This window comes from Hoplias malabaricus, chromosome 9, assembly GCF_029633855.1.
Source record: "Hoplias malabaricus isolate fHopMal1 chromosome 9, fHopMal1.hap1, whole genome shotgun sequence".
Lineage (NCBI taxonomy): Eukaryota > Metazoa > Chordata > Actinopteri > Characiformes > Erythrinidae > Hoplias > Hoplias malabaricus.
In genome coordinates, this window is record NC_089808.1 from 26,846,843 (window position 1) to 26,868,046 (window position 21,204).

At 37.1% G+C, this 21,204-nt stretch overlaps 1 protein-coding gene across 1 annotated transcript in view; it reads right to left on the minus strand.

The window, feature by feature from the left end:
* The window catches only part of pcxb (pyruvate carboxylase b), a 231,877-nt gene extending 227,243 nt beyond the window's left edge, over positions 1 to 4,634 (minus strand). Inside the window, exon 1 of the mRNA XM_066680927.1 lies at positions 4,418 to 4,634. The gene's annotated coding sequence lies outside the window, so the exon portion shown is untranslated. The remainder of the gene's footprint in view (positions 1 to 4,417) is intronic.
* Positions 4,635 to 21,204: the final 16,570 nt, after the last annotated feature.

Genomic DNA, 21,204 nt, shown 5'->3' on the forward strand with positions numbered 1-21,204 from the left:
TTTTTCAGCTAAAAACTCTAAAACATTTTAACCTATTTATCTCCAACATAAGCTACAGAAACCAAATAGCTATTACTTATATTAGTACCTTTGTGTGTATGTAGTAGATTGATGCACTTGTAATTCCATACTTTTTTATTCTATGACATAATTATAATAGCTAAATTGTTCTGTTGTGTTAAATTTGATCAAATTGCATTACTTTTGGCCTCTGTATTGCACCAGTAAATTTTGATATTCATCTTTTTTATTTCAGACCATGAGTAAATCCAAAAACCAATACTGACAGATTTAAGTAACAACAGAATTAGTAAATATAGATATATGCTACTATATGCACCTCTGCAGATATCATCCCCAAAGTCTCAAATAGTCTGATTTGTTCCTCTATTCATTAATGACATTTAATCTAAACTCTTTTTAGGGCAAAGGTAATGTAGGTTCCTGAACTGTGGTCAGCAGAAGATCATAAATTAATGTAAGCAGAAAATAATGGTCACTGAGTTACTAGGTCTGCTGCTTTAAAACTGAACTTTGAACTTCTTGATCAAAGGATGATTGTGAAAACACCATCTCATTCTAAATCAAGAAATTAAGAAATAAATGATCCACACCATGTACAAATACACTGTGGTCATGGATACAGTTTAAGCTCTTTTCTGAACAGGGTATTTCAAAAGAATTCAAAGTATTTCCAGCAATGGAACTCTACATCAGCAAAACCAGTCTAGCATGTGTATTGTCAAGAACGAGTGTTCTGAAATGCTGAATATGCATTAGACGCTTCCCAAAGACTTTCTTATGAAACAGTTTAGCTCAGTAGAACATTTCTGAAGTATATTCTTTGCAAACAGTACTGTATATAATTTCAGTCTAAAACACATTTTTTAAAATTCAATTTCCTCACAGTTCTTTAGCTTTCTGGTCTGTTTGTACACTGGATAAAAGTCCAGTGTTTCTATTCAGCCCCAGCTCTGCTAATGGGAAACAAACCAATTGGTTTGGGCAGAGAAGAACGTCTGCACCGCCATTCTCCAGAATCATATACAGTGTCTTTAATGGCTGAAAAATCCTAATTTAAATAAAGATTAATATTTAACTTTAGATTAATCACCTTCCCCATTACATTACTGATTATTTAAATAAATTACCTATACTTATTTTGGTCTATACAAATATAAGGTAGATGGCAGGGAAACATTATAACATCACCATATTTTAAGACATATTGTTGATGCACAACATGAATAACTTTATTCTGTGCACTACCATAAATCTAAAACCAGGCTCTTTGTCAGAAATTATGGAGGTTGTATGGAGTACTCGTTAAGTATTGATTTTACGAACAATATGGTCACAAATAAATTTTTGATGTCATTAAACCTTTAATAATAAATTATGTCATTCTACCGTTCTGCCTATAGAGAAGTGGCTGTAAGTTTTAGATCTAGAGATGACTCTACAACTTCATTTATAAACAAAATATACCACAGAAACATAGACAATCAGCAACACAAAATAATAGTTTTCTGTCATAATCATTATCTGTAACCGCTTATCCAGTTCAGGGTCGAGGTCAAAATAATAATAATAATAATAATAATAATAATAATAATAATAATAATAATAATAATTATAATAAAAAAACTGAGCTTTTATCTGATCTCTGTCATTCTGATGTTAAAAACGCAGGGCAGATGTTTGGGAAAAGAGACAATATACCAGTAACTAATGAATGTTTTATTACAGCAGTTCATTGTAGTGGATATGACCGCTACAATAATTATTCTTTCCAAGTCATGAGACTAAATGACTACCATTTACCCCCAACACCCTCCCACTCTCTTTCCCAAATGTTTCTGCTCCAAAAATTAGCAAGTAAAAACACCAACAAGAAAGTCTACATGTTTTCCTCAAAGATCATTACTCAGCTTCTCTGTCTGCACTCTATCCTCCCTCTTTCTATTTGACTTGCTTCTCTTTCACTGTTTGTTCATTCCATGGACACACAAATGTACAGCGTCTACAACAGGGGCAAACACTGCTCCATTAGAGTAGGGAGAAGTCACCCAAGCAGTCTGTGTGAGTGAACATGGTGCTATCGTTTTAGCATTAGCCTTGAAAGTAAACAATGACAGCTGGAACAATAGTCAAATAGCTGTGGACAGAGTGCATTTTGGGTCCTGTGTGTCTTTTATTGAAGAAAGTCAACTATGCTAAGACTGCACATATATAATTAATTCTAAAAATATATGGTCTCAAATTGCCTGGAGCACATAACCTGTTATCAAACATGGGGACACACCACAGTTATAAACATTCGTTTTAAGCTTAAGTGATACGAAGACTTAACACAAAATAAAACTATACCTCAGACTTCCTTATTCTAGCATGGGTGAAATTCAGATGGTGCAAACTTTCTCTACCCAGAACATGGCACTAAGCATCTGTTGCCTTCAAGCTATTCCTGTCTGTGCAGTGTTATACAGCGTTGCAAAGGTGTCTCTGATATAATAACTAATGCAGTGCATGAAAAGTGGGGCAGCAGACTTCACGCTGAGACAGTCTGCAGCCTTCACCCAGACTGGTACTACGGGAGCGATATGGGGGAGATATGGGGCATCCAAATTACACGGAAATGTTTATAAAACTTGTGCAACACTGCATGAGCAACAGTGAACCATGCAGGTGCAATGCTTTGTCTTCATGTAAATCGCTGCTTCACATGCTGCCTGATTCTCCTTTATGCAAGAATTCCAAGGGTTCAGGGCTGGTGGTCTATTTCTATGTTTTGAGACCTTGTGTCCCATGTAAAGATTAATCAGGACTAACTTGAACTGTGCACATCATTTTTTTTTTTTGGACCGGGCATTGGCACAGCTAATACATAAACTGTTACACAGTTATTAACATGCCAAAATATGCCATTCACAACAGCTGGGTCTTATAACGAGTCAGTGATACAATAAAAAAATTACTTTTAACTGTTTTTGCATGTTTGCATTAACTCTTACCACATGTACTTATTTTCGGTTTCACTACATTTTGATGGGTCCCTATTGATTGTTTAGATAAGGTCAAATTGATCACAGTGTACAGTTAAGGTACTACAACAAAAATTATGACTTCAATTGGGTTCTATTATGTTCTCCAGTAAAAACATGCTGGGGAGAAAGGGAGAAAGGGAGAAAGGCTAAATACATTTAGATGAACACTGATTAAAGACATGGTCAGCAACTACAAAAGAGGAGTGGTTAATATGATGTCATTTATTATAATTATGATAAATCCTGTCAATACTTCAAGAACACCAATAAAATGCATGTCATTTTAAATATTTGATGCAGCATGGGCAATTTTGAACAGAAGGCCATGTTTTAAACTTTTGTTAATAAATTTTAATCTACTTGGGTTTTTTCTCTGAATAAACTAATCAAAGTTCAAAAAAAATTGAAAGCATACATATTACACATCATGTAAATGACTTAAATGATTTATAGTGATGTTTAAACCACGCCTCCTGGAAAGCATTACAATATTTTTAACTATGAACAGAATGCAAGGTGCAAAATCTAAAATGAAAACAATGATCTATTTACATAATAATGCAGTTATTTACAATTTACCCCATATATATATCACTAGTTGTAACAGCCACAAAAAAGCTGGCAAATCAACATAAATCCTGTTTAATTTTGCAGGTTTATCAACCCTACAAAAATACATATATTCAGCTTAATAAATGTGACCTGTGAAGTGTGTCCAAGTGTGTTATTCTTGACCACATAGTAGAAGTGCAACAATCACCACAATAAAATCACACATACAGGACACTGTAAATACATTTGTGCATAAAACATTTTAAGAAGAGACTGGTTTAGGAGGATTACTCAACACAATGCATTAACTAACCCCAACATATGGATAATGTACTTTAGCCTTACTATTTCTCCCTGTAAACTATTTACAAGCTAAAAATAGTGCTATGTTGCAGACCTCTACAGGGTGAATAACACAATAAAACAATTTAAAAAGTTTCATTGTCCAGAAGTTTTCAGGGTGGATCTAGAGAAATATCCATCCAACTGCTGTGAATATTCACAGGTGAAATTGCAATGGGCTTACAGAAGCATTCCCAAGCATATTCCCATCATGTTTGAACTTGTTTAACAACAAAATATCAATGTTACCTTTCACTACTTGTTAGTTTGAGGCTCGCCCCTACAAATGAGTAACATGCAGCCCAGCTGATCCACAGCTGCATGCGTAAAACAAACACACTGTCAAACATCAAAACAAAGTAAGCAATAGGGGGGCATTCCCTGCAGAAGAGCATGTGCCAGAACTCACAACTTCCACACTATGAAAGTCAGACATGATCCTGAAACATTAATTACCACACAGTCACCACACTCACCTGAGTTCTGTGGACTACAGTCAGTGGACAAGTCTAGCTGCTCAGCTCGTAAACAAATGAATGAGCCAGAAAGTGCTGCCTGGGACTTGATTACCAGCGAATGCACAGGAGAAGGGGGAATGTAACACACTGAAGAAGCCACTGTGTATGAAGAGCCTATAGACACAAACACACAGTTTGTGAGGGGGTGTCTCTCTTGCTCTGTCTCCGTGTTGCTCCTACAGTCGCTTTAAGAGAACACCAGGCCTTGTCCTGTCCGGGCTATTCTGTTAAGCTTGCTCTCTCAGCTTTCATCCTCCCTCTGCTGATTATGCAACACAAGCACGCCCCCATTCACACCAGCCAATCACAGGCAGCCTACCTCTTACAGCGGCAAGTTTTAAAGAAAGGGAGGGTGAAACGGGTAAGAGAGTAAGGTTGGGTGAGTTGTAAGGGAACATATAAAGGCTTATGTGGCAAAACTGCAGAAAAAAAAGTTGCAAGATATGTTATTATGAAGTACTACTCGACTAAATGTTACACTGAAAAAGACTTTGTAAATAAATACATATAAATATATTTATCATTAAATAATTATTAGTAGTAATAGTATTAATAGAAGCAGTAGTAGTTGTACAATGAGTATATTTCACATTAGCAGCCCACTTAAGTGTAGAAACATCATACAGAACGATATATTTAACTAAATTGGTAATGCTATGTTTGTGCATTTACAATTTGCTTTTACACCACATTTAACCTACGTTTGGCTGTATTTCAGCATGATTATAACCATACACAGAATAAAAAGTATTCCATTAGAGCTTCACATAGAGCCCACACCATTCTCTTCCTACCTGCAGCCTCAAAACGTCTGTTTTCACCCTTTGTTTAAATCCTACACATAACTACTAAGGTTGCTGTGGCCGTTTATTATCTGATCAGCAACCGGCTACATATAGCAACATTATAGTATTGTACTTCACGGGTTATTTTAAACAAGAACATCTACTTTATTAGCAGCATCTGCCATGAACTTCAGTTTATTACCAGCCCCTATCTCATATATGTAAATACATGACGGGTACTATACGTGTGGTGGAGCATTCTGGGGATGATTTTCTGTTCTGTTTGAACAGAGTGAATAAAAAAATAAATAAATACAATAAATGTCCTAGCCAATAAATAACTTAGAAGTTTACATAAATAAATGAATGTATTTATCCACACCCCATGTGTTTGGAGACAGCACATTGTATTTAGTGAATGAATATATTTGTGGTGCACTCACTATGAAGAAAGATTTTCAGCAGCTTGTGCAGAAGAGCATCTAAATAAATGGGGCTTTCTGAAGCATTTGTAAATGGTTGCAGGTCAAAATGTCAAAACGCCCAATGCTGAGCATCGACTAGTGGGGTTTAAGGACCCTAGGATTGGGTCTGGAGCAGTGAAACTGTTCTGTGGAGTAATCAGTGGCAGTGATTCAGATACCGGTGTAAACGTCCAGAATCAGTATCTGATATTACTTACAGTCTCATGACTGCATGCAATCAAATCACAGGCATGTTCCAACATTAAGTCTCTGTCGAACATCAAAGGCTATTTACTACATTAAGGTAAAATTTTCCAATTAATATCCTTTGAAACTTGAATGAGCAGGTTATTTCCACAAGCTTTTGGGTGCACAGTGTACGTGCAAAGGTCTCTTCCAGTTTCATATCAGTTTCTGTTCCTCAGTCCAAACTTATGTTTGTTCTTTGCAGACTCCATAATAGCATATTATTGCATCATATCTAGGCCATAGATCAAGGAGGAGCAAACTTAACGGCATGCATTACTACTATGTTGTGAACGTTTGTAGCCGGAAGAAAATTATCTAACAAACCACACAACGCATTTTACAGTTTGTGTTACTTTGTGCAGACAATTGTAAACAAAGAAAAATGCCTTAGTAAATAAACATGTCTCAGCAAATACATAGATATGTGTTAAAATCTAAAGTATTTATAATTATAGTGATTCCACAGTTACATAACAACACTTGCACTGATAAAGCCACACCTACAATCTTCATTATTCCCCTCCTGCTGGACCTGTTGCCTGCAGTCACATGCTCATTTCTTCAGCTGCTTCGTAAAATGCCCATTTGTGTGGCAGTACCTCTGCTTGACTAGGGAAACATTACAGAACACACACACACACACACACACACATTTAAAATATTTATGTCCAAAAGTATCTAGACACGTCTTCTAGTTCTGCTACATTAAGGTGAATCCAGTGCTGCTACAGGATTTCAAATGTACATGGACATGTACATTCTCTAAAGAAAAGAGGACTAAAACAGACACACGACAAGATCCCCATGGCCAATGAAACATGTCAGCTAAAGGGATATACATTTCACCAGAACTCAGAATGTTTTCTATAGAATCAATGCAACACAAACGATCTTTGGAATGATTTGGGATAGAATTTCTGAATCATAAAGATTTTAGCCAGCCATATAATATAATATATAATTTAATAGTAATAGTTTTATCATCATCATCAAGTGCTTTTCAACTTGTCACCTCTTCAATAAAACTGTAATCATGTAAGTAGGACCCATGACTTCTTCTTATAATATGTTATTAGGCCAAACAAAACTCACAGGCATGTGATGCACTTAATTTGTGTCAATTAAACATTTTCTCAGCAAATTTAACCAAGTATACTTCATGAATGTAGGATAATTATGGACAAGATATGTTCAAGTTTTAATATTCATATAATTAAAAATCCAATCCAAAATAATAAACAATGAGAATGATTAAAAAATTATTAAAATTATGGTGAAAAAATTTAGACTCCCACAGAAATAAGTCATATATTTATGACTGGATGACCACAACATATAGGGCACTCCCGAAAGCAATCCACACGTCCAACAAATGTGTAATATTAGCAAAAGTGCTAAGACGTGTAGCAGCCGACAGAGGTCCAATGGTCCAGTTCTCATGGACTCTGTACTTACCCTAGTTGTAGGCACCAGTGTTATCATTATAGTGACCTGATCTAATAAAGATGTAGATGCTGTGCTGAACTGAGCACTTCAAAACATTCTATTAACTATTTACTTGATGGAGGAATACTGAGATAAGCAAAGATAAGATGAAAGATTTCTATGAGCTAAGCTTCATTTAGGCTTTTCTCATGCCACTGATTGGTAGTAATCAGTGAACTTTTTTTGGCAGTAAACTTTTTATCTCTTTGTAAACATAAGAGTCACAACAGAAGTCAAGAGAGCAAGCCTAAATTGAAATACGTTTTCAAAATTTTGGTTGCATTCAATCAGAAAGGTTTGAGGAGCTGCAACATAAAAATGAAAGTGACATGTTTGTCACTGTACCTACCCTCTACTAGAAAATATTAGACCCTATCTCAAAATATATAATTAGATAGTATCTCAAAATAATGAGATCTCAAAATACTTTTTTTTAATGTTGTGGAAATGGGCTTCCACTGGTTTTTACAAAATTACCTACTCCAGCACTAACATACTGAGATGAAGGAACACACACAAAAAGGACTTTCAGAAAAAAAGAGAGGATTCTTTTTACTGCAATAATAATAATAATAGTAATAACAACAATAATAATAATAAAAAAAACATTTAAAATATCAAAAGCCTTGTAGGAAGCTCCAATCAAATTACCGCTAGTCATTTTCTAATAACTACAAAAAATGAGAGATGTGTAAATGCTGCCAAAACTCATTGTGATGCTACTGACTTATAATATGGGGAACAGAGCCTCTGTTTATACTATGGGTTCATCGAGGGACTCGAAGATAACGGCTAGTGGGCACTAATATCCACCGAGGGATTTAGGCTAGCGGCTAGTGGGCACTAACATCCACCGAGGGACACAGGCTAGCAGCTAGCGATTGCTAATATTGAACAACACTCAGGTCCATCTCGATGTGGCTGTTACAGTGACTGTAAATTGCGTGGCCCGGTGTTTTTGAACAAAAAAAATCAATAAAGCATAACTAGTGATATCGTATGTTATGGCAATATTTGCAAACATCCAACAGCTTTTAGCAACTCATTCACTGTGAACGAGTATGTGTAATGAACAAAGTTATGAACACAAACACTTTTTGTATATCACTTAACCAAAAGGACAACTCTTCAAATGAAATGCAGCTGCTTCACATGGCAACAACATAAAACATAATACGTATTGCGCTAAACTGGTGAAGTAAGCTCAGCTTGTATTTCATCTAACCAATTAACAGTAACTGTTGCTGTTTCTGGTACTATTTTAAAGAAACTATATCCCAAACAGGGTGGCACGGTGGCGAAACAGGTAGCGTCGCTGTCACACACTCCAGGGTTGTGGGTTATAGACAATGAATGAATCAACGTATCCCAGCATTCATCAATTCCCTCCATACCACAGTTACTCCTCAACCATTCCAGTGTCTATCACCCTTGCTATGTCAGAGCTCCATCATCCAGGCCCTAGCAAATCATGATATCCATGACATTAGTAGCTGTATTTAAGTAGCAGTAATTAACACACAGTATGTTAGGATAAAATATATACTTTTAATATATTTAAAAACAGTTATCTCCCAAAATAATAACTTTACAGGAGAAGGAAATAATGTCTTAACTTTCAGTGGTAGTGAATGTAAAAAGTAATATTGGAGCATCTCAATTGGTCCATTCATCATGAAATTTTAAAATGTAATAAACATAAAAATCCACAAAAATGGACATACATGTTTTTGATTGGACAGTAACAGGACAACAGCACATGCACTTTGCTGTGCACAGTGTTAAAATGATATTAAGGCAGATTTCAAGCTGTTGGCACATTACAGTCATAAATAAGCATGATGATAAAATAAGATAAAAAATTATATTGATCAAACCCACCCACAGTGTTCTTACCTTTAAACCTTGAAAGTCTGTTATTTGGTTTAATATACAAAGAGAGGTAGTAATAACATGAAATAGCACTTGCATCTTACACCGACAGTGGCATATTGAATTTTTTATTTTTTTTAAGCCAAAAATAGGTGCTTAAACATCCATGTTCTAGCTAAATATAGGTGCCTTAAATGCTAGTAAACAGACCTTAAAGCCAAAGAGGTTATTACAAACATAGCATCCCATATAAACACATAGCCCAGTGTCACTGTGTTCACGGACCACTAAGCTGTTCCCAGGGTAGGTGGTACATCGCATTGGCACAAGTTTACAACTCTGCATGCCAGGTATTTGAAAGCAACCAAGACAATTATGACTTTTTGCTCATAACATATCACACGCAAATCTAACCATACATAAACCAGTTTTCCCCTAAATGTTTTTACTTTTCAGTCATACGCAAGGTCCGGACACCTCTGAATAAGATGTTTTATTGATTCTCTAAGTGACAATATATTAACCTCTAGAGTGAACAAACATCTGCTGCTCATTTTAATTAATTATGAAAAAGTAAAAAGTGGCCTAGCTGGCACTTTAAATATTTTTCATTCACCAAATATAGCAATATTAAAGAAATATAAATAGGTCATTAAACCTTTCAAATACTATATTTAAAGGTTTTTTTTTTTCTCTGTACGGGTGGTGTTGGTTTTAATAGTTCTTTAAAATCGTCCTTTTAATAATTAACTACATTTGGAATTAAAGTTACAGAAATGTGATACCACAAAGGCCTTTTTTTAACAATGACATACAAGAATGCCTTGATATTAAATGATTGACACATTCAGATGGTGTACTATCATTTGTTCATGAAATTGGTGTAGATCCTTTTTAATAATTTTAGTATAAAATCGAATGTCATAATTTAAGAGCATTTATTTTGAAAAGACACAATGTCTTGATGTCTTCATGACTCTATTTTGAAATCAGTTCACCTACACGCTCATACGCTAATGTTTAATGTTTAAGATGTCGATGTCACTGTCACGAACGTAAAATTCCGATGCCATTGTCATGTGCTAGCGTCACCCGAACGTAAAGTGACGATGTCTTTCACTGTTATTACCGCTACTTACTGCAAATGTTGAGACAGGTCTGCAGGACTGTCCAATAGTGCAGTTCACTAGAACAAACGCATGGTGTCAGTAAAAGCACATTAAAATATTCTTAATAACGCTCTCACACACCGAACAATTGTATCTTACCACAGATTCCAATGTTTTATTATTTTATATTTTTATTTTATTATTTTTTTATTATTATTATTATTTTTTTTGGAATCTTGGAATCAGACTCTACCAGAAAAGAAGGTTTAACTACTGAAAATAACAAGCTTTTTTCATATTATGGGATGTGATTCATAACGAACCTGGATATTCATTCTCTGGTAATGAGGTCTACTTCTTTTCTGTGAGAATGTACACTGGGTTTTTACAGAAAAAGGAGGCTTACCATGAGATTAAAGCACATGATCAAGCTTAAAACTACTGCCACAATCACAAACACTTTCCTTCATACTGAAATTGCTTTTAATACATGATTCTAGAGCTCAATGCCTATCTACAACTCAGTACCTTTCCTAAGTGTGCCTCATGTTAATTTACAATATATTAATTATGGTATATATTGAATATGCTGCCAATCCAATTTCAGTAGTAAATACTGGATCAAAAATGGAAGCCAAACATTTTATTAATTTCACTGGTCTAACAAATATATCCTGAATGTAGACATTCTCATCCTCTCTGCATTTACACCAGTGGGTCAGTATTAGTCTAGACATGCCATATGTTAGTAATTATTTCAGAAATAGACACCTTTGATATTTACATGCGAGAAAGATGGAAATTCATATGTAACTAAGCTAGCTCACAGGGGGCCTTTTCCCACTGTGAAGTCAGACTATAATAGATCGCATGTAAAAATTATAAGTGAATTAATCGAAATCATGTCGAAAATCATAATTCAGTCCAGTTTCTCGAAATGACAAACAAGGCAGTTGAGTGCATTTAGCTCTAGTGTAGAGCTAACTGTGGGCTTTAGTGGGATTAGCCTACTTTTATTCATCTTAAGCAAGTCCTTCGGTTTTCTGATTAACATTAGCTCTATGCTTTGAGCTGTTTATTTATTTATTTCAGTATTGGAAAAAAGTATTGTGCCATATCCAATGTAATTCAGTACAATTAACAGGTAGCACCGAAGCAATGGCTTTTCCTACAAAACAAGCAGTGTGAATGATTCCAATTTATATTCCTTGTAATCACAGTTATCAGTATAAATATAAGCAGTGTATTTGTGTGATTCCTTCAGCCGACTGCACAACTGTGAACAGAATCAGCTCAGTGCAAGCTCAGGAATTGCAGTAAACAATTTGTCATAGCATTGCATCATGTTAATGCGTAACTGATGGATAAAGATCCTTCAGCTGAAGAAGAGAGGGAAAAAATGTAAAGTAGAAGCAAAGTAAGTTAAAGTGGTGAGATTACTTTTTCAAGTAAGTGATCAGGGGAGTAATCCCGTTACAACTTTAGAAATGGTAATTAGTAATGGGTTACTTATTTGAGTAACTGCCACAACATCAGCCGTCTCTGTTCTGTGCTATTGGTTTCCAAGGCTTCGTCAAAGTTTCAGATCAATACCATTACTTTCTTGTCTATCTAACCCTTACATTATAAGGCTCTTAAGAAGAACAAAGAGTGCTGAAATGAGTAGATAAGGCTGATCACATTTAAAAGTCAGTGTTCTCAACAGGTCTCCTGCAGCTGATCTTAGCAACGTGAAGGAGCTGTCAGTCAACTGAAATTCAATAATAAATCAAGTATGGAATGAAATACTGGGATGAAATTTCTTTTCAATAATCACCTTCAACCCTGTCTCTTGCTCCTCTCTCTCTCTCTCTCTCTCTCTCTCTCTCTCTCTCTCTGAGGCTAGTAGATGTGTGAGAGTGGGTCTGACACTGTGCATAATGAGTGGAGCTCTCTGGTGAAGAAGTGTCCCTGTACTATCATTCTTATTAGCTTGACATTCCACAGAATCTTTCTTTGTTTCTAGAGGAATCAGATTATCTTCCCCTTAGTTTTTAATATTATTGCACACTTACTGCAGGTCCAACCATAAAATCTGTTCCATATTTTAGGTCATCTATTAATTGATCTACTTAAACTGTTTCAGGCTCTTCCCCCCAGTGGCACTGGCAACAGTTAGACCCCCAGGGCTAGAGGGGAAATGACAGGCCCCAGATATTGGAATGTTCCACTGGGTGGAACACAGGGGGTGAGAAGCCTTTGAGCAAAGAGAAGCATGGAAAAAAAGCACAGCTAACAAGAGCAAAGAGGAAGGTTAATGAAGTATTAAACACTGCCATGCTGACAGCCTGCATTTTTAAACAGTCTAAAAACATTCTCTTACACACACACACAGACACAAACACGCTGTTGTGTACATTGTCTGCTTTATGGGTGTGTGGCAGTAGGGCGCATCATTAGAGGCACTCGTCAGGTTGGTGGGTGGTCAGGGAGCGCACAGAGGACCGGTGGCTCAGAAAATGTCACAAAGGAAAATCCCACTGAGCTCAGAACTCATTTCCTGTTGACAGCAAACTCTCCGAAACTCTGAAGTACTTCATTATTAATAAAGGCCATGCTTAAGATAGACACGCACGAAGACACACACACACACACACACTCACACACACACACACACACACACATGACACTTCACAGCCTAAGCTGTGCACGTAGTAGTGCTGCTCTGAACATTGTGGCTTGATGTGTTGGGCATTGAATGATGTGGAGCTAGATGTTCTCATTTGATGTTCTCCAGTAAGTATGTGGTGCCTTTAAAGTTTTTTTTTAATCTCTGTAGAAATATGTAAATGAGCCAACACCTTCATGCAACCTGTATGCAACTGAGGTTTCTGCTATTGTCACCACGGTAACAACTAATGTGGCTAGCAACCAGTGTGCTGTGTTAGGTGTTTAGATGAGTCTGGAACCATGTACTGACAAATAAATAAATAAATAAATAAATAAATAAATAAATAAATAAATAAAAACAGCTTTACAGGAAATCAAATGTCTGCACATGACGAATCTGTTATTTTACAAAATCCAGGGAACAAACAGAGCTCAAACTTTCTGAAGCTTAGATGAAACAGCCACACATTGCCATGGCTATAATAAAACCTTATGCTTATGAAATGGTAACCTTATAGAAGGAGGTTCAATTCTTTAATTCTTCAGTCAGTGAGCATAATTATTAATTAAGCTATACTCATAGTTGGCTAATGAAATGAAATGAGAAATGAGACTCAGGACTTTGCAACAAATTCTGAACATTTTGTCACTTTGTAGATCTCTATGCAGGCATTTTTTTAGTTTGTACATGCATGAGAACATCTAGCTAAACATCATTCAGTGCCCAACATGTCAAGCCGCAATTTTCAGAGCAGCACTACTACTTGCACAGCTTAGGCTGTGAAGTGTCATGTGTGTGTGTGTGTGTGTGTGTGTGTGTGTGTGTGTGTGTGTGTGTGCGCGCGCGCATGTGTGTTTTCACACATTGAAACCATAAATTGGCCCAGATGTCACACCTTTTCCCAAGATAAACAAACAAGTTATCACCTGTCTTTTGTTTATTACTTAATCACATAATAATAATGAAATGGGTTTCTTCTGAGATTCAGCACACAGCCCTTAGGTGCCCTGTCTTCACTTTCCATCTTGTGATTAAATTCCTTCTTTTGTACTTTATGCTGTGAGTGCATAGATAAACTGGGGATGTGGTAGAAAGTAGTAACAGTTTGCACAGTGTCTGGAAAAGACTGAGAGTGACAGAAATGCAAGGATCGGTAAAAAAAAAAAAGGAGAAAGAGAGACAGAAAAGAGGGTGGAGAGATAGATAGAGAGGGGGAAGCAGAAGGGCTGGAATCTTCCACTTCATGCCACAAAGAATCCTCCTCATTTTCTTGACTTGGCACTCACCCTTGCGGCACTGTCTATATCTCACACACACGCACACATACAAACACACACACACACAAACACACACACACACACACGCACACACACACATACACACACACACACACACACACACACACACACACACACACACACAAACAGTACATCATCTGCTTCAGAATGCCAGACATTCCCATCCTCTTACTCGCTTGCTTTCTTACACACACACACACACACACACATGTAGTGCACAACACCAGATAGCTAGTGTTAACGCTTTACTGCACTCAAGCACCACATTTGGTCCATGTCTGGGCCATGCTCTCTGGAGGACTGAAACTATCATGTGGCACACTTCTCACACTCCATGCACAGAAAGGTCAGCCAGTCTGCTCACCAGCTCTTTCTGTCTCAGGATAAATGAAATACACTGGAAATGGTATATTGTGCATTAAATGCCTTTAAAGCCTGATGTAGCTTTGGGTTAATTATACATGAACTAAAAACATAATTACTACTAATGTATTCCTTGTTGCAGTAGTAGAACACGTGTAAATACACATGTTAAACGTCTTCTACAGCTTTGTATTCATTCTTACAGTAGTATGTCTTACATACGTGTCAGCTTCCATTTTATTCATGTCTGATTCTGCATACAGTTTTCAATCTGTAGACTGGCAGCACACTGAGTCATATCGAATCACAGCTCATAGTGCCCACAGTACAATTTGATGGAGAAGGAGTTATGGTTTGGTCTGCTGTGCTCAGCAGTCTATAGGCCCTGTAGTTAAAGAAATAAAATGCAATAATATTCTAGGAAATAATGTGCATCGAACATTGTGGTAAACTTTAGGGCATTTTGTGAAAGAACCTCTCCTGTTCCAGCATAAGTGTTTAATAAAAAAAATATTTTTTTTATTGTGTGGATTAATTTGAACAGCAACTTTAAGCCAGGCCTTATTCCAATATCACTAACGTCAATGATATATGTAAATGACGTTAAGATGTTATGAAAGCCATGTAGTGTAGCATGTTTCATACATTAAAGTGCACAAAGGTAAAGCCATAAAAATACAATATATTTTTTAATATTTAGACTTGTTCATAGACAGTAATATAGTTAAAGTGAGAAAAACAAAGAATTTAATTAAATTCTACATACATTAAATATGTTGATATTTATCAAGTTCAAATGACAAACATAATATAAAATCTGGGTGACTGTCTGTGAGGAGTGTGGTGTGTTCTCTTGGTGTCCGTGTGGGTTTCCTCCGGGTGCTCCAGTTTCCTCCCATGGTCCAAAAACACATGTTGGTAGGTGGATTGGAGACTCAAAAGTGTCCATAGCTGTGTGTGTGTGTGTGCGTAAGTGTGTGTCGCCCTGTGAAGGATTGGCTCTGGACCCACTCCGTCCCTGAAGTGGATAAGCGGTTCCCAATGAATGAATGGATGAATATAAAATCTGGAGAAAGCAAAAAAATAAAAATAAATAAAATGATGGTGGTGATGATGTGCGTGTGTCTTCAGGGTTCCACAGTTTGGAGCATAAATATAAGCTACAAATCTGAAATAGTACTATCATATTATATAAATTATTTGGCGTATGTTGTTTTTGAAGATCCATGAATATCATTGTATGAGCTGATGTGTTTCTATTTGATGTGAAAGGAAAGAGGTGGGTGTTTGTGGTATTTAAACATCTGATTGATGGTGGTAAGAGAATCATTGTGATCTACCCTTCACTGCAGACTATCATTAGTTGGGGAAGCAGTTGTGTTAAGTTCAGTTGATTTGGAATTTCCCACTGAGGTGTCAGTGTGACTAACAAGAGGGAAGAGAAAGAATCTTGACTGACACTTATCCTGGACACACACACACACACACACACAAAATTTGTCCTTTTTTAGATTGTGAGGTATTCAGTAGTAGTGATACTTATATTTTTGCTAATATATTTACAGTGTTTTTTCTTGCTTTTTGGTGAATCATATTTATTTTAACGTTCTTCCATTTGTGTGTGTGTGTGTGTGTGTGTGTGTGTGTGTGTGTGTGTGTGTGTGTGCACGCGCGTGCGTGTTAGTCAAGCCCCTGTGAGTTAATAAATGTGATTTGCTGTGGGAATTCAGGGCCAGTTCAATAATAAGCCTCAGCCTTGCACAACCATGCACTCTCCCAGCTCTCCGTTAGTCTTCCATCGCTCTTCATTCCTCCCTCACTCTGCTACTCCTCCATCCCTTCTCTCTGTTTAGGTCTCTCTCTGTCTGAGAGTCTCTCCACTGCAGTTTCATCTTTTCTACTCCGGAAGGTTTAAGGAATCTTTATACACACACACACACAAACACACACACACACACACACACATATATATATATATATATATATATATATATATATATATATATGCTATCATTTGCTGTTATTTGTTTTAAAACTCGTATTGCAGATAGCTTCAGGCAAGTGATATCATGTACTGTGCAAAAATCAGACTAATATTTAATTTGTTTAATTTCCAGTCAAGACAACAATTAAGTATTAAGTATTAGCATTAATTAGTGTCAGAAAAACAGCACTAAACATGTAATCATTGTCAAACTAAAATTCCATATCTCCAAAATGGCAACAGTAAACACTTACCAGAGAAAGGAAAATGCTTATTAAATTTAAGGAAATTTAAAACAATATTATCTATTTCTTCAGTCATCCTCTGTAACCACTTCATAGTAATTATGGTCACAGTGGGCACGGAGCCAACCTGGAATCATTGTACACAAGGCAGGAACACACCCTGGACAGTGCACTAGTACATTGCAGGGAATCACACCAGGTAAATTCACCAGACTATGATTATTAGAATTATTTCCCAAATGATTTTGGACTATTTTAAATATGCCCATCAGCATGCTGGTGCTGCAGGTATGTTGCTGCCACAAAGCTCCTTCGTCTCTGGGTCCTAGGTTCAAACAGCCCCTCAGGTCACTGTCTGTGAGTAGTTGTGCTTAGGTTTCCTCCCACAGTTCAAAAACACACGTTAGTAGGTGGATTGTCTGTGCAACTGTCTTGGGCTTGTGATGGTCTGGTGCCATGTCCAGGGTGTGATCCAGGCTTCTGCCTAATGATTCCAGGTAGCCTCTGGATGCACTGCAACCTGGATTACAGACTGCAGACTGAAGGATTACAGAATATGAATGAATTAATCAATGAAAGGATGAACAACTTGCCTATTCAACATGACATGTAAAGAGTAGTTAAACCTGATCAAGCAGGGAGTGATTTTGTCCCACACATTTATAAGTAAATCATAATAAAAAGCTTCTGTCAGCATTTTACCACTATGCTCTGTGATGTCACTTAGTAGATCATGCCATGGTGCTTGATTCTTTCCTAAAATATTTTATATGTTAAGTCATTTATAACATCTCTGGTTAAGTGTTAAGTGTTCTGTTAATGTGAGCTACAATAAATCACAGTAAGAGTAGTTTAATGAAGTGCAACACTTTTGTAACAATAAGATTTCAGTGAAGAAAACTCAGCTCTACTCAAACCTCAAAACGTAACTGAACATCTATAAGGATTTCCACTACCTGGACGATGGGGAGGTGGGCAAATGAGACACAGCCATACTGTGTTTATTACTCTTTAATATATTCCCTAACAAGTGCATAGAAAACTAGAACTAGATGTTTTCAATCAGTATTCGGCTTGATATGGTGATGGGACCAAAGCCGTTATCCACCATCTGCATAAACTTTCTAATGTTCTGCCTACACCAGCCAATACACACCCAGCCCAAAATAAACACACACAACACAGCAAATAACCCCAACACAACATTAAACCCCCCAAAAGACCCCTAAACAGTCAACAGGGGAGCCGCAAAGGCACTCCTCTGTGAGCCACAGCACCCTCCAGACTTTCCTTAAAAAACCACTGGCTGATACAAGAAATGACAGACAGGTACTTCAGACATTGATTGGCTGATGCAAGAAATGACTGATCATATCTCAGCCTCATCACTACACCATTTGTTCTCCAGTCTACAGACACACACTTTTATTTTAGTGGCTTCCCTGTTTTAACACTCTCACTGCAACACTGAAAGGACTTGTTAATTGAGTGATTAGTTGAATTAGGAGTGTTGAGAGGACAGAAAACCACAACTGTGCAGGAAAGGGTGCCTCGAGGACAAGGGTTGAGAAATGCTGCACTAGATTTTCATCAGTGGTCACAGGATGCTGCCCACAGGACGCTGTTGGCCGCATATTTTTGGTTGTGTGGTGTTCTTGTGGGGGTCCTGACTATTAAAAACTGTAAAAAAGAACTATATGGTAAAAGGAGCTGCTAAAAAGGGATAATTCAGTTAGAAAAATAAAGATAGTAGTTTTAATGTTATGGCAAATCAGTGTAAAAAATGTACTCTTGATGTTGAACATTTTTAATATTAAATAGATGTAAATATATTTGATGTATGATGATCCTTTTTCTTGCTGCTTTGGTCTGTTTTTATACCACTCCTCATATATTCGTCTCAGTTTTTCTTTTACTTCAAACCTTCTTTGTTACTAGTCCTCCTGCTCCTTCAAAATAAACACACACACACAAACACATGAATACACACAAGCATACACACACATGCACACAAGACAGGGAATGTGATGCCTACACTTCATGGGTCAGTGCAGGGTCAATGTCAGTACATTTACACTGTGTGCTTCTGAGAGGATAATGCTACTGGACGGAAAATAGCTTAACGACCCCGAGTGAAAAGGGCACTTATGGGTGAAGCAGAAACAAATACATCTGACATACAAAGTGTGCAATAATACATTTTAAAATATAATTCTAAACAGATTTTAAAACATAATTATAAAAGCATGAGTGTTATTATGCGCAGTGTTTCTTCAAGCATGTGCTTTCTGCCGGCTTACTATACTATTCAGATCTGAATGTTTCAGGCTTGAACATAAAGGCAGAGCAAGGTCATTACCTCTGGTCACATGCTCACTGGTGCGGTCAAGCTGGGATTCTTACAGAGTGGTGACTGTGGCAGATTTAAGCAGATCATTAAAAAAAGGGCAGTGAAAGCAGTGAGGTAATACAATCAGTCAGCATTGTAATCACTTTAGGACAGCTGAGCGAGACGCTTGCAAATCTACACGTCCAAATACCAGTGCATGTTGTACAGAGCAGAGTGAACAGGGGAAAGGCAACACAGAAAGAGTGGGCTGTTAGATAGAACTACTTTGGTGAAAGCACAGGTAAAAAATTAAATTGCTCCAAAAAATAGAAAAAATAAAAAGGTGAATAAACGCTGTATTATCAACTACTCACAACTGGCATGAAAAAAAAACATTACAAACAAGTGCATTTTCCACAAAAAAAATCGTGGCTGTGTGCTGTGACCCAGTGAATAAGAAATGCATATGTTGCTTTAAAAGCAGTATTTATATTGAGATGTCTGCCGGGGCTGGGGACTTGCAGTTGATTATCTCAGCATGCCTAGTGGCTCACCATGTACTCTTTTATGTGTTATTTTGTGGGTTTTATGTTGTTCAGGGGCAGCTGTGACCTAATGGTTAGAAGAGCTTGTTTGGGACCTGGAGGTCCCCAGTTCAATACCTACAACCAACAGGATAATTGTGGATGGTGGGAGCTAAGGAACGCTGTAAATGTGTACAGTTCACAGTAAGTGAACTAAACTACAAATACAACTGGTAAAAGAAATAAAGTGGATCTGCACACTTCAATATATCGACATATTAAAATACAAACAAACTACATACTCGAGAAATTCAGCTAATGGAGTAGTCACAAAAGAGTTGTCACACAATGAGAAAAAATGTTCTCCCTCAGTTTCACTTCAGCTTGTGTGTTCATGGCTAGTTTGTTGATGTGGGTTTATAATATTGCTATAACTGTGTAGAACACTTTTTTTATTTTTAACTTTTAAATAAAGAAGGTGCTCAAAGAAGCACAGGCATGAAATGTGGCATATACCTTTTAGAAAAGCCTTAATAGCCTGTCTGTTAGTGCGTGTATATAGAGCATGAGCAGCAATGTATGTGAGAGGTTTGAAAGTGTGAGTGGTTTGATATTGTGTGAGAGAGTTTGACAGTGTGAATGAGAGGTTTTTTAACGTGCATGAGGAGCTTCCTACTGTGTGTGAGAGAGTTTGATGGTGTGTGAGAGAGGTTTGATACTAAGTTTTAGAGGTTTAATAGTGTGTATGTAAGAGGTTGGTAGTGTGGGTTAAGTTTGAATCTTTCCCTAAGCCTCTCATACTGCCGTTGGAAAGTACAGTTTTCCTGGAGGAGAGAGTGCATAGAGTGCAGTTACTTCTGATACAGCAACAACAATATGCTCTGAATCTGAATTGGTTTCCAAAATTAAAGATGACTCTATGACCACAGCATTTTACACTATACTATTATACTGAGGCTCAGCGCAGGGTACAGTAAGATTTACACAAACTCACTCACTTACTCATCTAATTACATATTGTACAATATTTTCCATCTTTGTACCTTTTCTACCATATGCACTTCTATTTATCTATTTTGTCTTCGTTGTCTCGACCAACTCTCTCTCTCTCTCTCTCTCTCTCTCTCTGGATATTTCCTATTTGGCTGAACTCCGACCTCACAGCCCCCCTCCCCCATTCCCCACACCACAAGGACGGCTGAGCCATTACTGTAATTAACTGAAGAAAGCGAGAGATGTAGGGGGAGGTAAAGGGGGTCTATTTCTGCAGAGGCAGCAGCTTCGGATCGGGGCTGGCTCAGATATGGCCACAGTTAATCCCTTCTTCACATCCATTACCAATAAGTGTGAGGTGCAGGTCCAGTATTAATCTAAAAGAGAGCCAAGAA